This window comes from Eubalaena glacialis, chromosome 4 (genome assembly GCF_028564815.1).
Source record: "Eubalaena glacialis isolate mEubGla1 chromosome 4, mEubGla1.1.hap2.+ XY, whole genome shotgun sequence".
NCBI classification, from domain to species: domain Eukaryota; kingdom Metazoa; phylum Chordata; class Mammalia; order Artiodactyla; family Balaenidae; genus Eubalaena; species Eubalaena glacialis.
In genome coordinates, this window is record NC_083719.1 from 42,661,471 (window position 1) to 42,680,404 (window position 18,934).

The following is an 18,934-nucleotide window of genomic DNA, read 5'->3' on the forward strand; positions in this document are numbered from 1 at the left end:
GGAAAATTTCTCTCTACATTAGCACAAACTTTTATGGCCCAAAACCATAAACAGAAGGGCAAAGCTATCTCCTATATCCTCAAATGCCCCATCTTTTCTATAAATAGAGTGTTTCCCTGCACCCTCCCATTTCTCCCTACTATTGTCTCTCTTCATTCACACCCTTTTATTTTCTTCTTTCCTAGGCAGATTTCCCCCCCCCAAAACCAACTAATCTTAAGTTTACACTGCTCAGTTTTTCCCCTTTTGCGCTATATTTCAGCTCCCTCCTCAACCCCTCTCAACACTCTCCCTCCTCCAGAGGTGCTGGGCTTGCCAGCCAGTGTTACCAGTCCCCTTAGGCCTTTGTCCATAGGCAGCGGTCCCCAACCTTTTTGGCACCCGGACCGGTTTTGTGGAAGACAAGTTTTCCACGGACAGGGTGGGGGTGTGAGGTGTGGGGTGGGGGAATGGCTCAGGCGGTAATGCCAGCGATGGGGAGCAGCCGATGAAGCTTCACTAGCTTGCCCGGCCCCCTCACCTCCTGCTCTGAGGCCCGGGGGCTGGGGACCCCTGTCCATAGGGACTTAGGATGAATAGAGTAATGTTAAACCAGCTGAGAAAGAGAAAGGGCTTGTGTAACCAAGCAGAATAGGACTTGCTTATTAATAGCTCTCAGCAGGCTGTGGTCTGAGGTAAATTAATAATTCCATTTTACAACTAAATGTGAAGTGTGTGTGTGTGTGTGTGTGTGTGTGTGTGTGTGTGTGTCTCCACCAGTCTCTAAATTCTGTCTTCTACGTAGAAATGAAGTAGGTAATAAAAATAGCCCCGCTGTGACCTTTTGGAAGGGTATAGGTCATTTGTTTTAGAATACTTTATCTCAAAATGACTGCAAGCCAAAATCAATATAGCTTTAGGATTTATCAAAATAGCTTAGTAAAAGGTGTCAACTGAAAAAAATGCACGAGCCAAAAGGTGAGAATTATGTTTTATTCAGGGATGTTACAGAGGACTGAAGCCCAGAAACAGCCTCTCAGCTCCGAGGAACTGTTCCAAAGAGGTACAGGAAGAGCCAGGATATATAGGAATTTTTGCTTCAAAGAAAAACATGTAGTCTAACATCAAAAGATGACTGCTAATCACAAAAAAACAGACTTCTCAAGTTAATGATTTTAGTGCTTTTCTATGTATGGGAAGATGCAAGAGTCTGGGCTCACTGAAAGTATTCCTTTGATATGCATCTTAACTTCTAGGGCCCATATCCTGTTTTTCTCCATCCTGAATTCCCCTCGGGGTGCACGGGGGGGGCGGGGTCAGGGGGCTGGGGTGGCCCTGCAGCAGCTGATGGCTTGATGGCGCAACACTCCGTGTTTACTCAAATGGCAGGCAACATTTTTTTTTTGTCCGCAAAGGAAAACCCAGTGGATTAACACGGGCAGACAACCCTGATTCTGTTTGGCCTTTACTTCAGAGAGTCCAAATACTCCCATTGGACCACAGCTGCCTCACTCACCCGACCCTTTTCTCTTTTGTTTTCTAGAGGCTGAGGTAGAATCTTTTACAAATATATTGACTAGAAAACTGAGGGTAAAGCTCTACTAACTAGTTGTATGACTTTGTCCTGATCTAGTTGTTTGGACTCCTGGCTAGAGAGAATTTTAGCTTGGTGCCATTATTTACTCTAGTCGAATTCCTATTTGCCCCTAGATTATATTTCCTAGTCAGTGTTTTCCAGGTATGTGAGGTCTCTATGCTAGATTGAATTTTACTTGTTAGACAGCTACCCTACCCATGAACACCATTATATAGCAATTCCCTTTCTATATGGCCTCAGAGATGCATAACCTGAGGGCCAGTCTGCCCATACCTAACTTTAAAATCTCTTTCTTCATCTCTTTTAGTAGTTCTTTAAGACTATCACTCCATAAGCCCTGCCCTTATCCTGGACCTATTTTTCTTGGTCTTGTTTGGTTTGTCTAACTAATGCATACTTATCAGCTAGTTCTTAAGGCTGGTACTTTGGTGAAGTTGTCTTCTTTACCTATGACTCTAACCTGACACTTGGATTGGTCTCCCTAGTGTCTGAGTGGCTGGACTGAGTTGACAGGGCACTCTTCATTGGAATCTGCCTTTTGTATGAGTCAGCATAAAATACTTTCTCTGTTTATGTTTCAGATTGTGTCCTCCCTAGTGGACCTGTCATCTTGTCCAAGAAATACCTCCAGTTTGTCTCACCCCAGAGCCCAGTGAATAATTACATCTTTCCTGGCATGTCTGTCTTCTTTTTCATTTGCATAATTCATTCTGACACTTCTGGAGGAGTGACTCCTTTCCAGCATCTCATTGTATAGTTTTACTTTAGTAAAATATAGATGAATCAATTATTGGAGTTTGTAGACAAGGACTTAAAATAATTATTATATGTATGTTAAGGAAAACACATGGCATGGATACACAGGACAGACAGAGAAGAATTTCATCAGAGGATTGAAATCTATAAAAAATAATCAAATGAGCATATTATAATTAAAGAACACAATATGTGAAAGTAGCACTCATTTGATTGCTTTAACAGCAGTCTGGATATAGCAGAAAACAGGATCAGTGAACTTGAAGACAGATTAATAGAAACTATCCAAACTGAATTACGGAGAAAAAAGAATGGCAGGAGGTTGGAAGCACAGAATATAAAAACAACACGTTTGATACAAAAGTATAGTCTAACAGTCCAAAAAGTCTAGCATACATGACATTGGAGCTCCAGAAGGAGAGAAGAGAGGGAATAGTTCAGAAGCAATAGTTGAAGAGGTGATGCTTGAGAAGTTACCAAAACTGGTAAAAGAAATCAGTAGATTCAAGAAGCTCAGTGAATCCCCAGCAGGATGTATGTATATGCATCCTAGCACTTCATAGTCAAACTGCTGGTAACCAACAGTAAAGAGAAAATTCTCACGAGCTAGATAGTATGGTTGCGGTGAGGGTGGGAAGACAGATTAACTTTCAAAAACACAACAATAATATTAATCGATGTCTTTTCAGTAGAACTCATGAAAGTCAAAATACAATGGAATAACATCTTTAAAGTGCTGAAAGGAAAAAACAAAAACTGCCAACCTAGAATTCTATATTCTGTGAAGATATCCATTAAAAAAAGGTGAAAAAAAAATGAAGGTGAAATAAAGACGTTTTCAGGCAAACAAAAGCTGAAGGAATTCATTACCAGAAGATCTATACCATAAAAAATACTAGCAATAGTAACAATAATCTTTTGGTGTTTAGAATACCTGTGGAAGTAAAATATGTGATAACAGTAGCACAAATGGTGGGAGAGTTAAATGAAGTTAAATGTTGTAAGTGTAATTGTTTTATTTATAACTGTGGGATTTTAATTTATGGAGTTGAACAACATGGAGAAGCCAATGCCATTGAAAAAAAAATTTATTACTTATATTTCCTGAGAGAAGGGGGCCTGTCATGCCATGCAGGGCCATATGAGGAGCACCAGATTTTCATCAGGAGGCAGAACTAGGAGTGAGGGGAAAGCCTAGGTCAGAGTCTTTACTGGGGTTTCTGTGGGAAAGGCAACCCTCAGAGTAAACAGCATAGCGTTGGCTAGTTTGAATAATTCCAGTTAGCTGTGGGCTACAGGGGTGATCTGTCATTGCCTAGTACCTGGCCCTGGGATGATTTAGTTCAGGGGAAATACTAGCTTGGTCTGCAAGAGTTAGGTAAAGGGGGTCATTGGGAATATAAACTCAGGATCGGTTGGCTTGCCCATGAAGGGCGTGCTTCTACCCAAGGTCTTTGCTGTCTCTAAGAATTGGCTAGCCCCGGGAAGGGCAGTTTCTCCCTGGTCAGCAAGATTTTTTAAATGTCAAAACATTATAAGATACAGAAATAAAAAACATGATTAATACAATCATGCATTGTTCAGGAAGTGGTAAATGTAGTGATTTAGGGTAGACTGTAAGAAGGCAAGGATGCATATTTAATGTCTAGAGATGTACTCTCCAATACAGTAGCTACTAGTCACATGTGGCTATTTATGTTTAAAGTTAAAGTAAAAATCTAGTTCCTTAGTCATACAACCACATTCAAGTGCTCCATAACCACACGTGGCTAGTGGCTACCACAGTGGAGAGTGTAGTTACGGAACAATTCTATCAAGATAGAAATTTTTATTGCATTATGCTACTCTAAGGTAATCACTAAAAGACTAATACAGAACACTTAAGTTAATAGAGTAGATAAATAGAATAACAAAAATACTTGATTAATCCAAATGAAATCAGAAAAGAATAGAAAAAGGAACAAAGAACTGATATGACAAATAGAAAACAAAAAGCAGATGATAGACTTAACCCCAAATGTAAGTCAACGTATACATTTCAGTTAAAAGGGAAAGCTAATAGTACATAAGTCAGAATAGTGGGTCCCCCGGAGCTGTGGGGCATTGACGAGGAAGGAGCAGTACAGTACAGTAATGCATTACAGGATATGTAAACCAGTGGCTTGGTGAAGGCAAGTGGGAGGTTTACTTTCTCCAGTTTCCATTCTCTACTTTTTAATAGACTTTTACTACTGTTTATTTTTCATTAAATGTTCTATGAAAAAGTGTCACAACACCTTTTCCTTTTGGGAGTATTAACAGAAGACTGAGGTTATAGAAAAAAATTTCTGTGATTTTTTTCTTGTAAACACATGCTTCTTGTTGGCTCTGTGGAGAATTTAGGTGGATGACTGAGACTGAATGGTCAGTCAGTGCCCTCAGCTTTGTCAGACAGTCTCATATGGCTTCATTCTTAGTGGGATAGCATTCTACTGCCGTGTGAGGACGAAAGGTAACCTGTGATCACTCGGAATTAGACGCTGCTCTGACAATATTTTGTAAATTCATACTAACCTTTCCATGTTCCTAATGTATTTCTAGCCTTCTTTTCAATGTCCTATTTCTCATCCAGCTTATCTCCACCTTTTCCCAAATCTGTTTCATTTCTTTAGCTTTTTGCTGTATCCTTTTTGGACCTTTGATTCTATTGAGAGTAACAGTCCAGTGCCAGGACTCCAGATCTTCACTCCCAAAACTGCTCTATCCACAATCATCCTTAAAATTTCTCTTTGTTTCACACCTCACACCCAAGCCATCAGCAAATCCTATCAGCTGTATCTTCTAGAATCACTGTTTTTCACCCATATCCAGGGCTACCACCCTGGTCCCAGCCACCATTGTTTCTTATTGCAGTAGCCTCCTAAAGAATCTCTCAATTTCCCTCTTGTCCCTTGCCATTTATTTTCTATACAGCAGACTGTATGATCATTCTAAAATCCAAGTCAAGACTATTTTACTCATTTGTTCAGAACCTGCCAGTTTCTCCTCATTTCACTTAAAATAAAAGCCAAAGTCCTGTAGATCTTTTTTTTTTTTTTAACGTCTCTATTGGAGTATAATTGCTTTACAATGGTGTGTTAGTTTCTGCTTTATAACATAGTGAATCAGCTATACATATACATATATCCCCATATCTCCTCCCTCTTGCATCTCCCTCCTACCCTCCCTATCCCACCCCTCTAGGTGGTCACAAAGCACCGAGCTGATCTCCCTGTGCTATGTGGCTGCTTCCCACTAGCTATCTATTTTACATTTGGTAGTGTATATATGTCCATGCCACTCTCACTCTGTCCCAGCTTACCCTTCCCCCTCCCCGTGTCCTCAAATCTATTCTCTACGTCTGCGTCTTTATTCCTGTCCTGCCCCTAGGTTCTTCAGAACCATTTTTTTTTAAGATCCCATGTATATGTGTTAGCATATGGTATTTGTTTTTCTCCTTCTGACATACTTCACTCTGTATGACAGACTCTAGGTCCATCCACCTCACTACAAATAACTGAATTTCGTTTCTTTTTATGGCTGAGTAATACTCCATTGTATATATGTGCCACATCTTCTTTATCCATTCATCTGTCGATGGACACTTAGGTTGCTTCCATGTCCTGGCTATTGTAAATAGAGCTGCAATGAACATTGTGGTACATGACTCTTTTTGAATTATAGTCCTGTATATCTTATTTTAATTTTTATTCTATATTGGAATATACTTGATTTACAATGTTGTGTTAGTTTCAGGTGTATAGCAAAGTGATTTAGTTATACATATACATATATCTATTTCTTTTCAGATTCTTTTCCCATATAGGTTACTACAGAGTATTGAGTAGAGCTTCCTGTGCTAATTATCTATTTTATATATAGTAGTGTTTATATGTAAATCCCAACCTCCTAATTTATCCCTCCCCCCAACCTTTCCCCTTTGGTAGCCATAAGTTTGTTTTCAAAGTCTGTAAGTCTGCTTCTGTTTTGTAAATAAGTTCATTTGTATCATTTTTTAGATCCTACACATGAGTGATATCATATGCTATTTGTCTTTCTCTGGCTGACTTACTTCAATTAGTATGATAATCTCTAGGTCCATCCATGTTGCTGCAAATGGCATTATTTCATTCTTTTTTATGGCTAACACTCCATTGTATATATGTACCTCATCTTCTTTATCCATTCATCTGTCAGTGGACACTTATGTTGTTTCCGTGTCTTAGCTATTGTAAATAGCGCTACAGTGAACATTGGGGTGCATGTATCTTTTCAAAGTACGGTTTTCTCCAGATATATGCCCAGGAGTGGGATTGCTGGATCATATGGTACCTCTATTTTTAGTTTTTTAAGGAACCTCCATACTGTTTTTGATAGTGGCTGTACCAATTTACATTCCCACCAACAGTGTAGGAGGGCTCTTTTTTCCCCACACCGTCTCCAGCATTTATTGTTTGTCAACTTTTTGATGATGGCCATTCTGACTGGTGTGAAGTGATACTTCATTGTGGTTTGATTTGCAGTTCTCTAATAATTAGTGATGTTGAGCATCTTTTCATGTGGTTTTTGTTTTGTTTTGTTTTTTTCTAAAGATTTATTGATTGATTGATTGATTGCTATGTTGGGTCTTCGTTTCTGTGCTAGGGCTTTCTCTAGTTGCGGCAAGCGGAGGCCACTCTTCATCACGGTGCGTGGGCCTCTCACTATCGCGGCCTCTCTTTGTTGCGGAGCAGAGGCTCCAGACGCGCAGGCTCAGCAGTTGTGGCCCCCGGGCCTAGTCGCTCCGCGGCATGTGGGATCTTCCCAGACCAGGGCTCGAACCCGTGTCCCCTGCATTAGCAGGCAGACTCTCAACCACTGCACCACCAGGGAAGCCCTTCATGTGGTTTTTGGCCATCTGTTTGTCTTCTTCAGAGACATATCTATTTAGATCTTTTGCCCATTTTTTGATTGGGTTTTTTTTTTTTTATATTGAGCTGCATGAGGTGTTTGTATATTTTGGAGATTAACCCCTTGTCAGTCGCATCGTTTGCAAATATTTTCTCCCTTTCTGTGGGTGGTCTTTGCATTTTGTTTATGGTTTCCTTTGCTGTGCAGAAGCTTTTAAGTTTAATTAGGTCCCATTTGTTTATTTTTGTTTTTATTTTCATTACACTAGGAGGTGGATACAAAAAGATATTTCTGTGATTTATGTCAGAGTGTTCTGCCTATGTTTTCCTCTAAGAGTTTTATATTATTCAGTCTTACACTTAGGTCTTTAATCCATTTTGAGTTTATTTTTGTGTGTAGTGTTAAAGAATGTTCTAATTTCATTCTTTTACGTGCAGCTGTCCAGTTTTCTCAGAACCACTTATTCAAGAGATTGTCTTTTCTCCATTGTATATTCTTCCCTCCTTTGTTGTAGATATATTGACCACAGGTGTGTGAGTATAGCTCTGGGCTTTCTGTTCTTTTCCATTGATCTATATTTCTGTTTTGTGCCAGTACCATACTGTTTTGATTACTGTAGCTTTGTAGTATAGTCTGAAGTCAGGGAGCCTGATTCTTCCAGTTCCATTTTTCTTTCTCAAGATTGCTTTGGCTATTCAGGGTCTTCTGTGTTTCCATACAAATTTTAAGGTTTTTTGTTCTAGATCTGCAAAAAATGCCACTGGTAACTTGATAGGGATTGCATTAAATCTGTAGATTACCTTGGGTAGTATAATAATTTTTCACAATATTGATTCTTCCAATCCAGGAACACAGTATATCTTTCTATCTGTTTGTGTCATCTTCTATTTCTTTCATCAGTGTCTTATAGTTTTCAGAGTACAGGTTTTTTGCCTCCTTAGGTAGGTTTATTCCTAGGTATTTTATTCTTTTTGATGTGATGGTAAATGGGATTGTTTCCTTAATTTCTCTTACTGACCTTTTAATGTTAGTGTATAGAAATGCAACAGATTTCTGTGTATTAATTTTGTATCCTACAACTTTACCGAATTTGTTGATGAGCTCTAGTAGTTTTCTGGTAGCATCTTTAGGATTTTCTAAGTATAGTATCATGTCATCTGGAAACAGTGACAGTTTTACTTCTTTTTTTCCAATTTGGATTCCTTTTATTTCTTTTTCTTCTCTGATTGCCGTGGCTAGGACTTCCAAAACTATGTTGAATAAAAATGGTGAGAGTGGACATCATTGTCTTGTTCCTGATCTTAGAGGAAATGCTTTCACCTTTTCACTGTTGAGTATGATGTTAGCTGTGGGTTTGTCATATATGGCCTTTGTTTTGTTGTTTTTTTTAAATTATTTTTTAAAATATTTATTTGGTTGTGCCGGGTCTTAGTTGCGGCAGGCGGGCTCCTTATTTGTGTCTCATGGGCTCCTTAGTTGTGGCACATGGGCTCCTTAGTTGCGGCACACGGGCTCCTTAGCTGTGGCATGCAAACTCTTAATTGCAGCATGCACGTGAGATCTAGTTCCCTGACCAGGGAACATACCTAGGCCCCCTGCAATTGAGAGTGCAGAGTCTTAACCACTGCACCACCAGGGAAGTCCCTATGGCCTTTATTATGTTGAGGTATGTTCCTTCTATGCCCACTTTCTAGAGAGTTTTTATCATAAATAAGTGTTGAATTTTGTCAAAAGCTTTTTCTGCATCTATTGAGATGATCATATGTTTTCTATTCTTCAGTTTGTTAATGTAGTGTATCACAACGATTGCTTTGTGGATACTGAAAAATCTTTGCATCCCTGGGATAAATTCCACTTGATCATGGTGTATGATCCTTTTAACGTATTGTTGGATTCAGCTTGCTAGTATTTTGTTGAGGATTTTTGCATCTGTGTTCATCAGTGATATTTGCCTGTAATTTTCCTTTTTTGTGGTATCTTTGTCTGGTTTTGGTATCAGAGTGATGGTGGCCTCATAGAATGAGTTTGGGTATGTTCCTTCCTCTGTAATCTTTTGAAATAGTTTCATAAGGATAGGTGTTAACTCTTCCCTAAATGTTTGATAGAATTTGCCTGTGAAGCCATTTGGTCCTGGACTTTTGTTTTTTGGGAGTTTTTAAATCACAGTTTCAATTTCAGTGCTTGTGAGTGGTCTGTTCATATTTTTTATTTCTTCCTGGTTCAGTTTTGGGAGATTGTACCTTTCTAAGAATTTGTCCATTTTATTGGCATATGTTTGCTGTAGTAGTCTCTTATGATCCTTTGTATTTATGTGATGTCCGTCGTAACTTCTCCTTTTTCATTTCTAATTTTATTGATTTGAGCCTTCTCCCTTTTTTTCTTGATGAGTTTGGCTAAAGGTTTATCTATTTTGTTTATCTTGTCAAAGAACCAGCTTTTAGTTTCATTGACCTTTGCTATTGTTTTCTTCATCTCTATGTCATTTATTTCTGCTCTGATCTTTATGACTTCTTCTGATAACTTTGGGTTTTGTCTGTTCTTCTTTCTCTAGTTGCCTTAGGTGTAATGTTAGATTGTTTATTTGGGATTTTTCTTGTTTCCTGAGGTAAGATTGTATTGCTCTAATCTTCCCTTTTAGAACTACTTACGCTGCATACCATAGGTTTTGGATTGTCGTATTTTTGTTTGCATTTGTCTCTAGGTATTTTTTAATTTCCTCTTTGATTTCTTCAGTGATCCATTTGTTGTTTAGTGGCATTTTGTTTAGCCTCCACCTGTTTGTGTTTTTATAGTTTTTTTCTTGTAGTTGATTTCTAATCTCATAGTGTTGTGGGCAGAAAAGATGCTTGATATGATTTCAGTTTTCTTAAATTTACTGAGGCTTGCTTTACGGCCCAGCATGTGATCTATCCTGCAGAATGTTCTATGTGCACTTTCAAAGAATGTGTATTCTGCTGCTTTTGGATGGAATGTTCTATAAATATCAAGTCCATCTGGTCTAATGTGTCATTTAAGGCCTGGGTTTCCTTATTGATTTTCTGTCTGGATGATCTGTCCATTGATGTAAGTGAGGTGTTAAAGTCCCCCATTATTGTGATATTGTTGGTTTCTTCTTTTATGGCAGTTAGCATTTGCCTTATATATTGAGGTGCTCTTATATTGGGTGCATATATATTTACAATTGTTATATCTTTTTCTTGGATTGATCCCTTGATCTTTATGTCGTGTCCTTCTTTGTCTCTTGTAACAGTCTTTATTTTAAAGTCTGTTTTGTCTGATATGAGTATTGCTACTTCAGCTTTCTTTTGTTTTCCATTTGCATAGAATACCTTTCTCCATCCCCTCCCTTTCAGTCTGTATGTGTCCCTAGATCTGAAGTGGGTCTATTGTAGACAGCATATATATGGGTCTTGTTTTTGTATCCATTTAGCCAGTTTATGTCTTTTGGTTGAAGCATTTAATCCATTTATACTTAACGTAATTACCGATATATAGGTTCTTATTTCCATTTTGTTAATTGTTTTGGGTTTGTTTTTGTAGGTCTCTTTTCTTCCCTTCCTCTTTTGTTCTCTTCTTTTGTGATTTGATGACTATCTTTAGTGTTGTTTTTGGATTCCTTTTTCTTTTTTGTGTGTATATCTACTGTCTTGATAGAGTTTTGGTTTGCAGTTACCATGAGGTTTTGATATATCCATCTATATATACAAGATTGTTTTAAGTTGCTGGTGTCTTAATTTCAAATGCATTTCCAATATCCTGAATTTGTATTCTCCTCATGATTGCTGGTTTTGATATCATATTTGTGTGTGGATGATTTCCTACCTTTAATATATGTTCGCCTTTACTGGGTGCTTTCCCGTTCATAATTTTCTTATTTCTAGTTGTGGCCTTTTCTTTTCCGCCTAGAGAAATTCCTTTAGGATTTGTTGTAAAGATGGTTTGGTGGTGCTGAATTCTCTTAGCTTTTGCTTGTTTGTAAAACTTTTGATTTCTCTGTCGAATCTGAATGAGAGCCTTGCTGGGTAGAGTATTCTTGGTTGTAGGTTTTTTCCTTTTCATCACTTTAAATGTATCGTGCTACTCCCTTCTGGCTGGCAGAGTTTCTGCTGAAAAATCAGCTGATAACCTTATGGGGATTCCCTTGTATGTTATTTGGTTCTTTTCCCTTGTTGCTTTTAATATTCTCTCTTTGTGTTTAATTTTTGTCAGTTTGATTAATATGTGTCTCGGTGTGTTCCTCCTTAGGTTTATCCTGTATGGAACTCTGCACTTCCTGGCCTTGGGTGACTCTTTCCTTTCCCATGTCAGGGAAGTTTTCAGCCATTATCTCTTTAAATATTTTCTTAGGCACTTTCTCTTCTCCTTCTGAGACCCCTATAATGTAAATATTGGTGCATTTAATGTTGTCCCAGAGGTTTCTTAGACTGTCCTCATTTGTTTTCATTCTTTTTCCTTTGTTTTGCGGCAGTGAATTCCACCATTTTGTCTTCCAGCTCACTTATTCGTTCTTCTGCCTCATTTATTCTGCTGTTGATTACTTCTGGTGTATTCTTCATTTCAGTTATTGTATTGTTCAACTCTGTTTGTTCTTTATGTCTTCTAGCTCTTTGCTAAACATTTCTTGTATCTTCTTGGTCTGTGCCTCCATTCTTTTTCTGAGATCTTGAATCATCTTTTTTTTTTTTTAAAGTTTTATTGATTGATTGATTGATTGCTTGATTGCTATGTTGGGTCTTCGTTTCTGTGCTAGGGCTTTCTCTAGTTGTGGCAAGCGGGGGCCACTCTTCATCGCGGTGCACGGGCCTCTCACTATCGTGGCCTCTCTTGTTGCGGAGCACAGGCTCCAGACGCGCAGGCTCAGTAGTTGTGGCTCACGGGTCTAGTTGCTCCGCGGCATGTGGGATCTTCCCAGACCAGGGCGCGAACCTGTGTCCCCTGCATTAGCAGGCAGATTCTCAACTACTGCGCCACCAGGGAAGCCCTTGAATCATCTTTACTACCATTACTCTGAATTCTTTTTCAGGTATATTGCCTATCTCCACTTCACATAGTTGTTCTTTTGAGGTTTTATCTTGTTCCTTTGTCTGGAACATATTCCTCTGCCATCTCATTTTGTCTAACTTTCTGTGTTTGCGGTCCCACAGGCTGCAGGATTGTAGTTCCTCTTGCTTCTGGTGTCTGCCCCCTGGTGGGTGAGGCTGGTCTAAGAGGCTTGTGCAGGACTCCTGGTGGGAGGAACTGGTGCTGCTCACTGGTGGGTGAAGCTGGGTCTTGTCCCTCTGGTGGGCAGGCCCATGTCAAGGGATGTTTTTGTTTTTTTTTTTTTGGCCGCACCTTGCAGCATGTGGAACTCCTCCAACCAAGGATCAAACCTGTGCCCCCTACATTGGGACCATGGAGTGTTAACCACTGGACCACCGGGGAAGTCCTCAAGGGGTGTGTTTAGAGGTGGCTCTGGGCTCAGGAAGACTTTAAGCAGCCTGTCTGCTGATGGGTCGGGCTGTTTTCCCACCCTGTTGGTTGTTTGGTCTGAGGCGTTCCAGCACTGGGGCCTACGGGCTGTTGGGTGTGTCAGGTCTTGGCATCAAAATGGCTGCCTCCAGGAGAGCTCATGCCAATGAGTACTCCTCAGTACTGCCACCACCAGTGTCCTTGTCCCCACAGTGATGCATAGTCACCCCCTACCCAGGAGACCCTCCAAGACCAGTAGGTAGGTCTGGTACAGGCTCCTATGCAGTCACTGCTTTTTCCCCTCGTCCTGGTGTTCACAAGACCTTGTGTGTACCCTCTAAGAGTGGAGTTTCTGTTTCCCACAGTCCTGTGGAGTTCCCATGATCAAGCCCCTCTGGCCTTCAAAGCCAAATGCTCTGGGGGCTCCTCTTCCCTATGCCAGACCCCCAGACTGGGGAGCCTGACATGGGGCTCCAAACTCTCACTCCTGTGGGAGAACCTCTGCAATATAATTATTTTCCAGTTTGTGGGTCACCCACCCGGCAGGTATGGGATTTGCTTGTGTTGCGAATGTGCCCCTCCTTCTTCTTTGTCTTTGGAAGTAGAATATCTTTCTTTGGTAGGTTCCAGTCTTTTTTGTTGATGGTTGTTCAGCAGTTAGTTGTGATTTTGGTGCTTTCATGAGGGGAGGTGAGCTCAGTTCCTTCTACTCTGCCATTTTGTCCTCAGTCCAAGATCCACCTGGTTATGTGGAGATCTTTCTTGCAGTTTTGGGTGTTTGAAATATTCTTCCAGCATTCAGTATGTATTTTGTAAGAATTGTTTCAGATGTAGATGTATTTGTAGAAGAAGGTGAGCTCCATGTCCTTCTATTCTGCCATCTTGACTGGAGCCTACAAAGTCCCGTAGATCTTAAAAGTTCTCATCATAAGAAAGAACAAAAAAGGAATAAAGAAAGAGAAAAAAGAAAAGAAGAAGAAAAAGAAAAATATTTTTGTAACTATATGTGGTGATGAATGTTAATAAGACTTATTGTGGTGAGCATTTCACAATATACAATTGACCCTTGAACAATGTAGGGGTTGGGGCGCAAACCATCCGCCTACCCCCTGCACCATTGAAAATCCACATATAGCTTTTGACTCCCCCCAAAACTTTACTAATAGCCTACTGTTGACTAGAAGCTTTACTGATAACATAAACAATCGATTAACACGTATTTTGTGTTATATGTATTATATGCTGTATTCTTACAATAAAATAAGTTTGAGAATAGAAAATATTATTAAGAAAATCATAAAGAAGAAAAAATAGATTTACAGTACTGTACTGTGTTTATTGATACTGTAAAATTACATTGTCTGTTCTGTTTATGAGATGAATTGTCAGTACCTACATCAATATTGTCTATTATGATACAAAACTCTGTAGATGTTATACATATTACTAACACTAAATGTCAAAAATGGAAAGATAATATGAAAAGGAAATTCATATTTATTTACAGGTGTAATGATTCATGCATTGATAATGAAGAAGCAGCGATATGATAGTTCAATGGTAGCCTAGTGTAATTGATACAATTGCTTTGCTATAGCCTAGCCTGTACACTAATGAATGAATCGTTATAAAATTTTTATGGCATACAGTATTACAGTCATATTCATAATATAGCATTGGAAACATTGTTACTTAAAAAAGACCCCCCTTATCTAATGCTGATACACAGTGAGAAAACTAACACATTGTTAGTTTTATATTAAATATCACTCACCTTATGCCTATATAAGGGTAGGCTATCCACTTTAATACTAGTCTTGCACACGATGTTCTACATGATGAATACTTAGGTGATGATGATGATGTCACAAAAAAGTCTCATACAGTTCTTGCTGTACAGTTATTAGATTTCCACATGAAGACACACACATACACAACAGATAAGCTTATTAGCTGTATGACATGATGATTATTTACTATTCATTAAGTAGAAGTGGATCATCATAAAGGTCTTTGTCCTTGTCATTTTCACATTGAGTAGGCTGAGGAGGAGGAGGTGGGGGAGTGGTTGGTCTTGCTGTTTCAGGGGTGACAAGAGGTGGAGGAGGAGGAGGAGATGGAAGGGGAGGGAGGAGAGGCAGGCACACTTGGTGAACTTTACAGAATACATTATAATTTCTGACGTTTTTGCTTTTTCATTTCTCTGAAAATGTTTCTATAATATATGGTACCAATCTTTCTTCTACCATTTGCTTTAGTTTCAGTGCCTGTATCACAGAAGGGTCCATGTCATAAAAGGAGTTAAAAGCAATTTTGAATAATTGGAACCCTCTGCCAGATTGTCTAATGTCAATTTGTTTTCTGACACTGCTTCTTTTACATCTTCTTCCTAATTGTCTGGCACTGGTTCAGAAGCACTCACCTCCATCAAGTTGTCTTCTGTTAATTCTTCTGGTGTGGTGTCTGTTAGCTCTTGAATCTCTCCAAGATCCATATCTTGAACCCTTCAGCTTCCACTTTTTCTGTCATATCCACAGTCTCTCTCTTTCATGATTTCCTTGACCTGCTATGTAGTAAATCCTGTGGAGTCATGCTCAACATCTGGACACAGTTTTCTCCAGCAGGAATATATTGTTTCAGGCTTGATGGCTTTCACAGCTTTTTCTATAACAACGATGGCATCTTGAATGGTGTAATCCTTCCAGACTTTCCTGATGTTCTATCACGGTTCTCTTCCATAGTGTGACAATCCTTTTCATAGAGTACCATGTATAATTAGCCTTAAAGGTCCTTATGATCCCCTGATATAGAGGCTGAATTAGAGACGTTATGTTTGGGGGCAAGTAGATCACTTTGATGCCTTCAGTGTTGAACTCATGGAGTTCTGGGTGGCTGGGGGCATTGTCTGATATCAAAAGAACTTTAAAAGGCAGTTCCTTACTGGCAAGGTACTTCCTGTCTTCAGGGACAAAGCATCGATGGAACCAATCCAGAAAAGGGGTTCTGGTTGTCCAGGCCTTCTTCTTATACCACCAAAAGACTCATTCTTTAATTGGATTGTCTTTTCATTACTGACTTGTAAGAGTTCTTCATATATTCTAAATACAAGTCCCTTATCAGAGATGTGATTGCAAATATTTCCTCCCATTCTGTGGGTTGTCATTTAAATACTTTCTTGATGGTGTGCTTTAAATGACAAATGTTTTTAGTTTTTACACTTAGCTCTATGATCTACTTTTAGTTACTTTTTGTATGTGGTGTGAGGTAAGGGTCCAGATTCATTCTTTTGTATATGGATATCCAGTTGTCCCAGCACCATTTGTTGAGAAGACTGTTCTTTCCCCATTGAACAGTCTTGGCACACTTGTTGAAAATCAGCTGTCCACAGACAGATGGGTTTACTTATTTCTTTTTTTATTTGAAGTAGAGTTGATTTACAATATTGTGTTAGTTTTAGGTGTACAGCAAAGTGATTCAGTTGTATATATTTTTCAGATTATTTTCCATTATAGGTTATTATAAGATATTGATATAGTTCCCTGTGCTATACAGTAAATCGTTGATGCTTATCTATTTTATGTACAGTAGTTTGTATTTGTTAACACATTTTTGAACTCTCAATTCTATTCCATAGATCTAATATGTCTATCCTTACACCAGTATACTGCTCAGATTATCTTGGAATGGTCTTTTCATTTTTCCTCATTAGCTGAGCGACCTCGGAAAATTTAGTTGCTTAGCATCAATTTCCTCATTTGTAAATTGGAAATATATTATCCATCTCCCCTCAGGATTGTTGTGAGGACTAAACAAGAATATACTAAAGCTTTTAGTTAAGTGCTTATCACATAATACTCCATTTAAAAAAATTTTAATGGAAATCTACTTTCCATTCATAATATTTCCTTTCCTTCTGGCTAATCCTCCCCAATATAGACTATTCCTTATATTTTAAAATGTCTTGTGGGTTAGATTGATTCAGTGAGAAGAGGTGGGCATATTCCTGTACCACCACCAGGATTCAACAACCCCTAACCTGAAGAGCATGCATTTTCTCATATGACTCTCTCCTTATTTTTTATTTTTATTTTTGCCACTGTGTATTAAGCTCCAGGGCACCTTCCCACTTTCCCCAATAACCATAGCAACTGGCGTGGTCTTCGCCATCCTTTTCCTGCATCCACACTTATGAACCAACGTGCTGGCTATCCTGCTTCTGGACCTACTTTCAGTGTTTCTTATCTCCATTTTCCTCTCCACCAGCAGGGAAGCCCTTTGGGTTTATTTATTGTTGGAACAATTGCATCTCAGATTTTAAATTATGAAATTCTCTTCCTTAATCAGTTTCCTTACTTTTCACTTACAATGAGTTTGGGATTAGATCCTGACCTCTAATCTTTCAGCCTCTCCCTGTTTTCTTGGTCCGTGGCCTTTTTTCTGGACCCATTTGCCTGTATGTAAGCATTTTGGTCAACCATTTCAATGAGACAGTCTCTTTCATTCTAAGAACCCAAGGTCACTTGAATGCAAAAAAGCCCTTTATTAACTTTAGAGGCTTATCTCCTCAAGTCACTAAGCATTGCTGGGTGGGGAAAGCCAAAAAGCCTTTCCAAGTTTCTTGTATTCTTCTTTAGTCCTTTCTTGGGCTCCCTCCAATGCTAATATTATCTTTACTCTCTGCTAGTTATTTCTGTTTTGTCTGCAAATCAGTGAGGGTCTTTCCTATCCTAAAATATCTCATTCTTCAGCCTCTTATGTGTTCTCTGTTTCTTCATCACATCTGTAAAGAGTATTCTTTACTTGGTGCACCACCTTTTGGTTTGTATTCATTCCCTAAAAATTATGCTTTGTGACTGTGCAGGGAAGAGTTTTTAACATAGCAGGCCTGAGGTTGCTGTCATTAGAAGGGCCTACTTGCAGGGTTGGCTCTTGGCTGGAGCCTGAGAATTTGGCTTTTGAAGAGTTCCTTGCTTTTCAGATAACACTTTTGCCTGCTTGGGGCACTGAATGCCTGCTTTCCTTCTGGGTGTCTGGAATTTTGATAGTTATGATTATGGTCTTTGTGCCTGTAACCAGCCCTCAATAAAATCCTTGGACTCCGAGTCTCCAGCAGGCTTCTCTGGGCAGAGACATTGCACAACACGTAGGAGGCCTGTGTGTAGATTCCTCCAGACTCCACATGTGATGTGTCTTTTTCCCTTTATGATCCTGTTATATATCTTTCTCTACAATAAATGATAGCCTCTGAGTCCTGCAAGTCCTTCTAGCAAACCACCAAATGTGTAGGTGGCTGTGGGACCTCTTATAGTGTCCTTCCTCGCCACCCTTAATTCAAACTGCTCTCAAAAGCTTGATCTATTTATGAAATCTGGAAGTCTTTTCTTAGTTTGTAACATCTGTTGCCAATACTCTTGCTTCCAGAAACTTTCCTTTCTCTACTTCGGTAAGAACGCCCTACCCTGCCTCTCCTCACACCTCATTCATCTTCAGCAGACATTTATTGAATGCCTGGATGTGCCAGGCAGTGGGCCTGGTACATAATAGCGAGTGAAAACAGTCATGGTGCAGCATATGGTCTAGTGGGAGAAGACAAGAAGCAGATGGTACATTCTGAGAAAAGTACTATGTTGTAAGAGTGATTAAAAGGGGAGATATACTTCAGAAGGGTGGTCAGTGAGGAAGTCCGTAGGATGGTCTGTGGAGATAGCAAAGGGGCAGGTAAAGTCTATTTGGTAAAGAACCAGAACAACAGAGAACAGCACATGTAAATGATTAAAAAGGCACTTGGCATCTTCTAGGATTCAAAAGGAGTCCGGTGTGGCTGAAGCACTGTGAGAAGAGGGAGAGTGGAGAGGAGTTTGGAGGGTAGCAAGGTCCAGATCACTTAAGAGCTTTGTAGGCATGTTCAGAACTTCATACTTTAGGGGCAGTGGGAGGCCAGTAAAGGGTTTATTCAGCCAAGCAACAGATATCTTTTCAAAAGATCATTCTTACAGTTGTAGAGAGAATGGATTAGAGAGGGGTAAGAAGGGGAGAGCCTAGTTTGGAGATTACTAGTGATACAGGTGAAAGATGATGGTGATGTGGGTCTGTGTGATGGCTGAGGAGATGGAAAGGAGTGAATGGACTTGGAAGTACGGAGTTCTCCAAGATTTTAACCTTACTTATCTTCTATCTGCTCTCTCCTTTGGTGATTATCTTCATTCCCACATTGTTAACTATCACCTCTGTGTGAAAGACTCT